At 48.0% G+C, this 12,874-nt stretch overlaps 1 pseudogene; it reads left to right on the plus strand.

Moving 5' to 3' along the window:
- Positions 1-10,756: 10,756 nt before the first annotated feature.
- Positions 10,757-12,437, plus strand: LOC120841532 (annotated as a pseudogene).
- Positions 12,438-12,874: the final 437 nt, after the last annotated feature.

A 12,874-nucleotide genomic window follows, 5' to 3' on the forward strand; every position in this document is an offset into this window, starting at 1 on the left:
GGCCCCATGGGCCGCCCCCCTGGCTGCGTGCCTGAAGACAACATTGTCACGTTGCCACAACTATACACTGCACTGTTACAGTGCATAGAGCCCCCGTCGCTCGAGCATGGGGTCGCCGCAAGAATTGCTGGGCAGTGTAGCTGTCTGCATTTGCAGACACAAAGATGGCGCTTTTCCCAGGATGCGCTGCTCCCAAGCTGTGTGTTAGTACATGCTATCAAAACTTCTTCAACAGAAGTCCATCTCAAATGTTCTGTGCCACGTTGCAGAAAAACCGGGCGTGTGGCCTCAGGCAGCGTTTCCCTTCTGCATACTTTTGTGCAAGTCGAGCAGCCTCTCCTCCTTTTTCGGCTTTCCTCCTCAGTCCACACTTCCCTCCTCAGTGCACACGACATACACGCTTTTTGCAGGCACAGCTGCTGAGGTTGGTTGACCCTATAAAGCTACCACTTCAAAAACTAAGAACACTCAATCTTACACTTCTGGTGTGTCAGCTACAGGAGCAGGGGGTGGGGTCGGCTGTCGGGGCGCAAGCAGCGAAGCCCTGATTTTCGATCCCGCACTGAGGGTCGCGTCAATGTCCCAGTCCAGGTACTCACCCAGGTCGGTATCAAGGACCTGCAAAGTTTACGTACAAGAGACTTGAATTCTTAATGGTAACCAAAGACAAAAGAGCATTTCCTGAAAATAATGCTGAGGTTGTGGGAACATACACATTAAATCAGAAACCCTACCGAGAAAGCCGACAGAAGTAATTTTTAATGGTATGATGAGCGTGTTGCGTTAATACATAATTGAGCACTGCACGGGCTTGGGCTTACCCCTGAGAAAAGCGGCACGTGCATTGCTCTAATACGTAATACGAAGAAAGCTAAACACAAACATAGGTACATGCCTGTCTCTGTCCCTCCCCTTTTTGTGTTTTGCGTTCTTTGTATTATATATTTTTTGCTTGTGAAATAGCCCTCTTAAACACTCGAGTATAAAGGCGTGTGTGGGAGCACGAATCTGTGTTTTGGACATATTTGATCTTCCAGTAAATGTTCAACAGCTGAGCAGTTACCAATTGTGAATACTACCTACAATGTGTGTGCAAAAAATAAAAAAAGCCTTCACAGTCTACCACTAAATAAAAGCCTAAATTCTACTTCCCTGCGTTCCCCCCAGAGAAAGTTGCCGGGCGATACACTTCAAGTCAATCGGAAAAATCGGCGCCTGCTTATAACAAGCTCTTATTTTCAAGGTGTACAAAGTCTGTTAGAAAAGTATCCGACCTTTTTTTTTTTTTTGCGAATCTTGCGAAGAGCGCTTGCATCAGCCAACCTTGAACCTTCATACGTATGCGTGAATTCGATAGCGTCAGTCCCTCGTACGCAGCGTTTGAGTGAGGTAGTGCGCAGTGCTCTCGTTGGTTTTCTTATTGCAAGGAAAATGGCGGAGCGACTGGAGCAGCGCTACTGCATCAAATTTTGACAGAAACTGGGAGACAGCCAGGTGGAGACAATTTGGAAGATTCAGACAGCTTTTGGTGACGATGCTATGAGCAACACACAGATTAAGGAGTGGTACAACCCGTTTAAAAACGGCCGCACATCGGTGGAGAGCGAGCCACGCTCCGGTCGACCATCAACATGATGAAATGACCAGCTCATTGCCGAAGTGAACGCTGTGGTGATGCTGGACCATCGTGTGACTATCCGAGAAATCACCAGAGATTAAGTACTACAGGGATGTCTTCCGTCGCCTATGTGATGCTGTGCGGCACAAGAGAACGCAGTTGTGGTCAACAGGAAATTGGCGCATCCATCTCGACTGTGCTGCTGCACATTCCTCACACTTGATTCAGACTTTTTTGGCGAAAAACAAGACTGCTGTAGTTCAACACGCTCCTCACTCTCCTGACATGGTCCCCTGCGACTTCTAGCTGTTTCCCAAAATCAAGAGGCCATTAAAAGAAGCACGATTTCAGACAAGAGAGGACATTATGGTCGCAACGACAGCTGAGCTAAACTTCATTCCGAAAGAGGCCTTCTCGGAATGCTTCCAACAATTGCAGCACCGCTGGGAGAAATGTGTGAAGTCCCAAGGAGACTACTTTCAGGGTGATTAGGCTCCCAACGCTCCAGTTATGCCAGCTGTTTTTCTTCGGCCAAACGTTGAATACTTTTCTAACAGACCTCCTATTTTATAGGTGCATAACGTGGAGAAATTTCAAGGCCCAGCTTTGTTCCTGTAAAAAGTTAGAGCAACATTTGTCGCGATTTCAGAAATGCACTCGCCTATATAGAGTAGTCATTGCAGGGGGTTTAAACTCCACCAGAACATACTCCTAGCGTGTTCGAGTAGGATGCGAAAGTTTGAGAACATGACACTACGTGGATCAAGAAAAACAATCTCTCCGAGCTGACGTCCACTTAGCCTAATTCACGGTAAATGAGAAAATAGCAGTGGGAACACCTGTAGCATCTATTTTGGCAAATAAATCTTATCCCCGCAAAAGAAAGCAAGATTGTCTTTCCTGCTCACAAAAATTCTCACTGAAATGAATGCCACAAAGACCGCACGTGTCATTTTACGGTTTTACTGGTACTAGGCTTAAGTGGACGTTGGCTCAGAGAAATTCGGTTTTCTTCATTATCTTTTGATCCAGGTAACATCACATTCTCAAACTTTCGTATCCTACTCGAACCACCAGGGCTACATTCAGGCAAAGTTTGAGTCCCCTGCAATGTCCAGTTTATTTTTGAGGTGAGAAAAAAACGGTTCGGCTTTTTTGCATACTCTCTGTAGTATCGAACAATGAATGTGTGGTTTACGGAAAGAAGGGTAATAGCGCAGGCTAGCTGGTGAACAGTCATACTTAAAAACCCCGAGACAAGAAGGAAAAGTAGAGACAACCACAATGACGTTGTTGTGGTTGGGTCCATATTATATGAGCGAATGACACTTTAGCGAATAGGAATCATTTGTGCGAATGGATGCTTTAGCAAATGACGTCTTAGCGAATAGGCTGTTTGTCTTGTCTTGCGCGTGTATCACTGGGTCGCACGTCAAAGGGGGGGTGCAACAATTTTAAGACTAAAAGAATTTGCATCTCGTCATTTTTACGTTATCGTGTCCTGGAGGATAGAAAAACATCTCCTTCATTAAAAATGTCGCAATTTCGCTACATAATCGCAAAGCAAAAGTCGAGCTTTTTCCCCACCTGCAGCCGCGAGTGGCAGCCGAAGGAACTACGGCTCTAAGCTTACGTGGCCTCACTCGGCTCTAAGCTGCGGCACAACGCCCGCTAATCTCGGCAGAGACAGCGAAAGGAAGCATCCTGCGAGAGAGCGCACGGGAACCTACACGGCACCCCGAATGACGTCACTAGGAGTGCGACCAGGTGTGACCCCGAAGACTGGGAGCGAGTTGAGGGGTGCCAGAAATGCCAACATTTTTCTTTTTTTACACAACAACTAGGGCATGCAGGCAAAATCGGTTTTCTGTTCTTTACCTTAGAAGTGTCAGAGGGCAACTTCCACAAATTTTTGACCAAAGTCCGGAAATCGTTGCACCCCCCTTTAACACATGCAGTGATGTGATTGGCCAAAGCCATTTAGGAGCACCGTCTGGAGCAGCCAAAACAGTGTTTTGGAGCAGCAAAAGTAGCCTTTGGAGCAGCCAGAAGAGTGTGAAGGGTTGTTCATCTGCCCTTCATATATTTACTTATATGTACATTCCATCTCGGTCGACAGTCCGCGATGGTGTCCTCGGTCTCGAGCTCTCTATCCCAAGCCCCTGGTTCTTCTTCTTCTCCTTCTTGCCGGCCCTACATTACTCCCCCCTCCGGGAAGGCCAAGGCACGGTTTGCCAATGCACATGTCGGCAAATTGATGACTTGGTCTGAAGTCGTGGAGGGTGTCGCAACGATGGTTTCAATGGTGTCTGGGGCGAAACTTGTACACTCTCAATATACGCGGGTTTCAGTCGATCAACAGACACCATGTCGTGTCTGTTTCCTAGGTCTAAAAGGAAAGCCTTGGGGCCCCGCTGAATGACGGAAAATGGTCCGTCATAAGGGGCCTGCAGAGGTGTCCGCATTGCGTCTCTGCGAACGAAAACGTGTGTACACGTATCTAAGTCTTTGCTCATGAAAACTTTTCTGTTAAGCGGTTGTCGTGTAGGTGGTGGGCGCAAAGCTTTCATCGTCGTCCTGAGTTTTGATACGTAGTTCTGCATGACTGGTACCGCATCTTCTTCGAGAGTATGGAAAAACTCGCCTGGCAGCCTTAGGGTCGTACCATAAACGAGTTCAGCCGGTGTAGAGGAGAGGTCTGCTTTGTAGACCGTACGAAGACCCAGTAAAACGAGTGGGAGTGCTTCTGACCAGTTTGTTGGATTTTTGCAGGCCTTTAGCGATGTCTTCAGTTGCCGATGAAACCGTTCCACTAAACCGTTTGAGGTCGGGTGATAGGACGTGGTGCGGATTCGCGTTGCTCCTAAAATCCGTAGGAGTTGTGCAAAAAGGCGGGACTCAAACTGTCGGCCTCTGTCAGTTGTGATTTTGTCCGGTACGCCGAAGCGTGAGACCCATGTTGTCATAAAGGCTTGGGCGACCTCTTCAGCTGTGATATTGGTTAGTGGTGTTGCTTCTGGCCACCGTGTGAATCGATCAACGCACGTGAGAATGTACGTAAATCCATTTGAAGGTGGTAATGGTCCAACAAGGTCGATATGAACTTCGGAAAATCTGGTATCTGGGAGCTTGAACCTGGCGACTGGCGCAACGGTATGGCGGTTAATTTTTGCCTTTTGGCACTGCTGACAAGTACGTGTCCATGTGCGAACATCGACATTGATTTTGGGCCAGACGAATCGTGATGTGACTAGGCGTTGTGTGGCCCGAATGCCAGGGTGTGCGAGTGAGTGCAGAGCCGTGAAGATTTGACGACGGAACTGCTGAGGAACAAACGGCCGTGGTGTGCCTGTAGAGATGTCGCACGTTAGAGTGGCACTGCACCATGGAAGATGAAGATCTTCGAACCTGAGCGCGGTGTGTCCAGAGCGTAGATTTTGAAGTTCTTGGTCTGACTGTTGGGAGCGCGCCATCTGATGAAAATCGACGGTACTCAAGAAGGTTCCTTCCAACGACTGTATATCTGCGCGGGAGAGAGCGTCGGCTGCGTTGTTGCGAGAACCTTTGACGTATCTGATATCGGTTGTGAATTCTATAATGAACGCCATTTGCCTGATTTCTCGAGGAGAGTATGTATGTCCACTGGATGTTAAGGCATAAGTCAAGGGCTTGTGATCGGTGACTATGTGAAAGGAGCGTCCTTCGAGGAAGTATCGAAAATGTTTCAATGCGAGATGTATTGCCAAGAGTTCTCTTCCAAAAGTACTATACTTCTTTTCTGATGGGCGTAGTTTCTGAGAAAAGAAGGAGAGAGGCTGCCATTGCTGCTCAATGTTCTGTTGTAAAACAGCCCCGACGCCTTCTTCGGACGCATCGGTCATGACACGCGTTGGAGCGTTAGGCACCGGGTGAACCAACATCGTGGCACTCGCGAGGTCGTCCTTAATCCTCTCAAATGCGAGGACTCTGCGATCCGTCCAGATGATGTCTTGGTCTTTGCTGTTCTTAGGAGACAGGGCCTCTGTAAGAGGCTGGATGGTAGTAGCACAGTTAGGAAGAAAACGCCGGAAAAAATTTATGAATCCCAGGAATTCTCTCAATTTCTTGAGGTTCTGGGGCTTCGGAAAACGAATAATTGCGTCTACTTTATCCGGTAGTGGTCTAATGCCGTTGGTGTCAAGGCGATGCCCAAGGAAAATCAATTCCTGAACGCCGAACTGGCATTTGTTTAGGTTGATGATGACGCCGTTCTCCTCCAGACGTGTCATGAGAAGGCGGAGGTGCTCCAGGTGTTCTTCTTGATTTCTGCTTGCAACGAGGAGATCGTCAAGGTAGGCAAAACAAAAATCCAGTCCTCTTGTCACCTGGTCGATAAATCGCTGGAACGTTTGTGCAGCGTTTCGAAGTCCAAATGGCATACGGATAAATTCGTAAAGTCCAAATGGAGTGGTAATAGCCGTTTTGGGAATGTCACTTGGTTCGATGGGAATTTGGTGGTAAGCCTTGATTAAATCTATTTTAGAGAACACTTTGATCCGTGGAGTTTGCTTGAGAAGTCTTGAATGTGAGGCACGGGGTATTGATCAGCTTGTGTTACGTTGTTTAAGGCGCGATAATCGCCGCAGGGACGCCAATCACGTCCGGGTCACCATATGAAGGGTTGTTCATCTGCCCTTCATATATTTACTTATATGTACATTCCATCTCGGTCGACAGTCCGCGATGGTGTCCTCGGTCTCGAGCTCTCTATCCCAAGCCCCTGATTCTTCTTCTTCTCCTTCTTGCCTTCGAGCTCTAGCGTAAACTGGTGGCCCGGAGGTTACAATATGGTGTGTAACATTATGCTTTAAAGGCCGCATAATGTTGCTTGGTCTAGCGAGGTCTGGAAATTCTCTCAACAGGTTGTCATAGATAGAAGTGGTGCTGTGAAGAGCAGGTGGGGGTGACAGAGATGCCTTTGTGATGGCCCCTGGTTCTTCTTCTTCTCCTTCTTGCCGGCCCTACAAGTGTTTTGGAGCAGAATAAGTGGCTTTCGGAGCAGCTAGAACAGTGTTTCGGAGCAGCAAAAGTGGCTTCTGGAGCAGCTATTCTTAGAAAAACAAAAAGATATTTGTTTCAAGTGCAGGACGAACGAAGGACACTTTCCTTGCCGCAATAAACAAATTACAGTAAAGTTAGACCACGTGGGAGTCTTTCAACGTGTAACTGAAATGCCAATGACATTTGATACGTCAGCGATGGTGGTACCGCGGTGTGAGAAACGCGCTCCCTAGCTCCTGGATGATCGGCTTCACAATAAAGGTGCTTGCCAACACCTTCCTGGCGTGCAAAAATAAACTAAGGCTCCAACACTGCTCGCATAGAGCAAAACTAGCATTACTTAGCCATCGCAGATCCAGCCTTGTACTGCTGTTCTACGACGATCATCCAGATGACAGCCATTATGATAGGCACCAGTGCGCCCCCTATAGGTTGTGAAAGTTGCAAATGTGTGGGAGGCAAACGGTGGACGCCCTGGCAGAGCAGTAGGAGCAAGCAAGGGTGGCATCATCAGGGCCCCGGCCCCAAGAGGCCAAGACTGCTGGGGTAACTGCGAAGCGCAGCGACGTGGAAACGGCAACACCCGACGTCGCGCGACCGCGGTGATTGGCAGGCAGGGATTAAATTTAGTTTTCCCAAGGCCGTTGCTTAAAGGAGCGAGTGCTTCAGCTCACAAAGTAATACCCATGCCACATGGGCAACTCGAAACTGTGTGATCAGCGAATCAGCTCACAATCTGTCGCACGTGGAACGCGCTACGCCCGGAGTGTTGCGCGCTGATTGGCCATCCGCTCAAATGTCATTTGTTGTAAATGGCATCCGAGTTGCCCGTGTGGCACGGGTATAACTCCCGCTGCACAAAAACGAGGTTTCGTTTCATAGCAAGGCGGCATTTCTGGTACCCCATCACGTTAGCTTCGGAGCGTCCGCACACACCTGCGTCTATAGTTGAAAAAAATAAAAAAATAAAAAACGCGAGATAACGAGGGTGCGGAACAGGACATGGTGGGAAAAATTATGCAAGACCGGATGAACAATTGATGTAGGGCACTTTGTGTCGGGCGGCCGCTTGCGCCACCTAACTCACGCGTGCTCAATTACGGTTCTCACTTTAGTTTCGGTTAAAAAAGCAACAAAAACAGGTCCTTTGGTGCAGGCTTGGCGCAGATTACCCATACTTTGGCAAAATTAGCAGGATGTAGCAGGGTTAGCCCTTTGGCGCAGTTTGGGGCAATTGGCACAGCAATCACATCACTGCACATGCGAACCACCCGTTTACGCCGTGTTGCGGTGACAGACAAGGTGGTTCATTACGAAAAAGACTAATCCGAGCTGTCGATGTAACTGCCCACTGCTGCTCGCTTGCGGCGGCACGTTGTAGGGACGTTTCGTCGTGCGTGTATCACTGGGTGCGTGTTAATTCATGTAGACCACCCGTCCACGCCGCTTAGCGGCGGCACATTACAAAGAAAAAAGCTAATCCGAGCAGTCAATGTAACTAGACCGATTCGCTAATGTGAACGCCGTCATTTGCTGAAGTGTCATTCGGTGAAACATAGTAGTTTCGTTTTCATTCGATAAAACATCATTCGCTCAGCTGAATGCCTCCCGTTGTGGTTGTTCCGCTTTTTTTCCCCTTTGTCTCGGGATTTGTAAGTATGACACGTGCGCTGCGCGACTGGACATCACGTTTCATTGATGGAAAAATGGATCTCACTATATGTTTTCTAAACTAGCCGCATCGTGACAATGCAAAACTCATTGATATGAGTTCTGCACTCATGTAGTTGTAAGCAAAAAGAAGCAAAAGGGACACATAAATGATTTTGACGTCATGATAGCACTTAAGACGAGGACAAAAGGAAGACTAGACAACATGGAGCGCTACTTCAACTGTTTATTCTGAAAAAAGGGGGGACATATTTACACTCAAACTGCTTCAGCTCAACCAATCCCAGGCCTTACCATCGCTCGCAAAAACGCTGTCTCTTTGTCTGTTGCCATATAAGTCATCCCATTCTAAACTCGTCAAAAGAGGGATAGTGAAGTTGTGCTTTGTGAACGCCCTTCGCAGATCGTGTAACCATGTGACAAATTCGGGTCTGGGGAAGCAGTCAGAGCACCTGTTATCAGCAGGTTATCCCAAAAGTGTGCAAGTGTCTGTTGCGGAAGGCGTTCTCAGGGGGCTGAGTGTTCAAGATCACCCTTGTTTGTGTTTAGTCAAAGAGAAACAAGTTAAACAAAAGATAGCGGGTGTCCCCCATATGCACAAAACTGCGCACAACCTTAAGAAAATAGCTAACCGTGTGAATACGAAGGTTGTTTTATCGGCTCCGGAGAAGCTAGCCAGGTTGTGCAGACAACGAACCCCTTTCGCGGAGGCCCCCTGTGCTGTGGCAAGAAGCATAGAAACCCGTTTGTCGGCTGCGCAGAGGGAGTCGTGTACGTGATTCCGTTGTCATGCGGTAAAAAGTATATCGGGCAAACAGGCATTTGCCTAAATGATAGGTTACGAGAGCACAATTTTAATGTTAATAACCACCGTGACGGTCATCTTTCAGTTCTGATGAACAGAACAGCGCACACAAAGACAAGGACAGAGAAAAGGTACATACGCGACACACAAGCGCTGTTCTGTTCATCATGTCCTTGTCCTTGTTTTTGTCTGTGTGCGCTGTTCTGTTCATCATGTCATCATACCAACTCGCCCAACTTACAACACTTCTGCAAACTTTCAGTTCATTGTCACGATTATGGGTGCAGGCCCTTGTTCAACACGTGCGCGATTCTAGCCAGAGACAAGGATAAGACGGTCAGGGAAATAATAGTAGCAGACTTGATAAAACAGTTTGGAGCACAATGTGTCAGCGTTGCTTTCATTGACCTGTTAGACAAAGAGATAGCGTTTTTGCGAGCGACGGTAAGGCCTGGGATTGGGTGAGCTGAAGCGGTTTGGTGTATATATGTCCCCCCTTTTTTTTTTCAGAATAAACAGTTGAAGTAGCGCTCTGTGTTGTCTAGTCTCCCTTTTGTCCTCGTCTTAAGCGCCATCATGACGTCAAATTCCCAGTACCAACTAGCCCAACAATCTGCATTGACATAAATGATAGCAGTTTCCGACATACCTGGATCAGCACCCAGTCGAGTTCTTTCAGTTCTGCCAACTTCACAAGGAATGCTTGTTTCACCGTCTCCAACGTGTAGTCGGGCGAAATTAGCAACGGACGACAGAATTTTTCAAAGAACCCGACGCACCTCAACATTTTGATTAGATGCACGGCATCCACGAGGCCAACAGTCGCGGCAAACTTCAAAGTTGCGGTAAAAAAGAAAACAAGCGAGCTCAGTGTTGCCGGACGGCACGGCTTGAAATCGCTCAAAATGGCAGACATTGTAGCTCAAAATAAACAATCGACGGAATAATGTTTATATTATTATGGATATGTTTTTTTTTTTTTTGCTATATGTCGTTATACACGACCAATTGTTTTCGTTAATCGCCTCACCCTACGTATACGAATCCACTACCTCAGTCACTATTCACAAGCCAGGACAACCCAATCCGATCGGGTTGCTTGGTAGCTTTGCCTGGCTTTGTGTCTTTGCTTTGCCGTCATGAGCTTGGGCGTGGAGCCAATGCCTGTCCAGCTGTATTTTTCACGGTTATCTATTTATTTGTGTTTCTTATCGAGCTGATTGTCATGGCCATCGTTCGCTGTCCAAGATGTGCGTTCACAGGGACATCAATCAAACGAGTGGTGAGCCACCTGAAAACTCATAGCTGTGAGTCCGATTTCCGCGTGACATGCGGGATAGAGAACTGCGCGGCGTCGTTTCGGCGTTACTTCGCCTTCAAAAAGCACGTCTACCGCATGCACAGGGCGGTTGCTGGAATAAAGTCAACCTCAGAGGGACGCTCTACGGAAGGCAGACCCGAGCAAGACCCCAACCTCATCGCAAGAGAGAAACGTCGACAGTGAGGACTCCCCTAGCGGTGGTGGTGTTACTGACATCAGGGAGCAGCTTGTTCTCTTCTACCTGAAAATCACGGAGAAGTTGAAACTGGTCTTCACCACTGCAGATGATATTTTCACGGTAATGAGATCTCTCATACACCAGATTCTGGATGGCCACACTCGGCAAACTCTGAAGCTGCTTGTGGAGGAAAATGTGGCACCGTCCACCGTGGAAAACCTGGGATCACTTCTGAGTGCATCCGACATTGTTGAACAACTTTTCTCAGGCTTGGGGAGCACTCATCTAAGGAAAAAGTACATTGCCGAACATTTTCCGTACACAGAAGTGACTGAGGTGGCTCTTCAAAAAGAAGAGACTGAGCGGGCTCTTCAAGAAGTAGGCAGCTCCGACACTGTCTGCTATATTCCAGTTCAGAAGCTCCTGACAAGTTTCCTGCAATCTGATGACCTGCTCGAATGCTTCATGCAGCCTCTGTCAAGGTCACCGGACGTGCTTTCAGATTTCGCCGATGGCGATTTTCTTGGTCAATGTCACCAGTTGGCCCAAGATATCAGCCACAACACAATATTCCTGCTCTTGTACACTGATGAGGTGGAGATCACTAAACCCCTTGGCAGTGCTGCTGGAGAGAACAAAATTCTAGGAGTGTACTTCACAATTTTGAACCTGCATCCTCGCTACCGCTCCAAGCTTAATGCTATTCACCTTGTGCTTCTTGTGGAGTATCCGGTTGTTGTGCGGCACGGCCTTGAGAAAGTACTGGACCCTCTGGTGAAAGACTTGAACACTCTGCATGAACACGGCATTGATGCCAGGAACTTGCACTTCAACATAGTAACGGTGGCATTCACTGGTGACAACCTCTCCATGCACCGTCTAGCAGGGCTCCAGTGCTGTTTTAGTAGAGGCCATATCTCTGGGTACTGCCTAGCCCTACACGACCAACTGGGAGAGCTACATGGAACAGATGACTGCATTGAAAGGACAAGCCAAGCACACAAGAGCCACCTTGAAGCTTTTGCCTTGGACCCATCAGCAAATGGGCCCCTCTATGGAATCTCTGGTACCTCCCCTCTGCAAGGACTGAGCAACTTTGACATTATTGAGCAGCTGCCACCTGATGTTATGCACGACGTTTTCGAGGGTGGTATTGCGCGCGTCCTTCGGCATGTCCTGTGTGGCTTGGTCCGCGATGGAGTGCTGTCCAAGAAGGACCTTGACAGAGTGATAGATTTCAAGTATGGGTTCCATGATAAAGGATCTGCACCTGTAAAAATCAGGGATGCCTTCCTCACTGGTAAGGCCAACCTGAAAGGAACGGCTAGCCAGAAGTGGTGCCTCTTCAGGCTACTGCCACAGATCCTTGGAGACTCTGTCCCTGAAGGCAATGTTCATTGGAAGGTGTACCTTGCATATCGACATGTCGTCGATATCATCCTTGCCGAGAGGATTCCTAAGAACTGTATTGCGTACCTGCAAGTGAAAGTTGAAGAGTTCTTGGAGATGTACACGACACACTAACCAGATGCAGTAGTGACACCCAAACTTCATTACCTGCTACATTACCCTAAGTTTATACAGAAGTGTGGGCCCCCTCGCCGCTTTTGGTGCGTGCGCTTTGAGGCCAAACATTCCTACTTCAAAGCTCTCGCCTCCAAAGTGAAGAACTTTCGTAACATTTGTTTGACACTGGCAACTCGACATCAGCTTCTCCAGGCTTACGAGCTTTCCGGGAGGGTGTTGGATTCTTCCCTTGAGACAATCGGATCAAGGCCACTTCAGGTCGAAAAGCTGCCAGTAGAGCAACAAGTTGCTATCGCCATGGTGACGCCAGAGACGGAGCTTTCCTCTCTGAAGACTGCAAGCGTTGACAATTGCCACTACCGCCTGGGTGATGTGTTCTTTCATGAGCTGCAACAGGACATTCCTCAGTTTTTGAGGATTGAGAAGCTTCTTGTCCTCAGCAGTTCCTTAATGCTGCAGTGCCAGCGCCTTTCAACACTGCGTTGTTGTGAGCACAGGTGCTCCTACATTGTGAGAGAAGGTAATGACTGTGTTGCAGTAATGGCATGTCACGTGTCTGACTTTTATCCACTTGATTTTTACCACTGTGCTGACTTTTGTAAGGTGGTGCCCCATCATGCCATTTTAGATTAATTCAGCTAACAGCTGGCTCCACATGTTTGTTTACGGTATTCAGATGTACTCAGTGTTGCTATGGCTGGCTGCACAACACTT

This window comes from Ixodes scapularis, unplaced genomic scaffold, assembly GCF_016920785.2.
Source record: "Ixodes scapularis isolate PalLabHiFi unplaced genomic scaffold, ASM1692078v2 PGA_scaffold1__304_contigs__length_218370807, whole genome shotgun sequence".
Classification (NCBI taxonomy): domain Eukaryota; kingdom Metazoa; phylum Arthropoda; class Arachnida; order Ixodida; family Ixodidae; genus Ixodes; species Ixodes scapularis.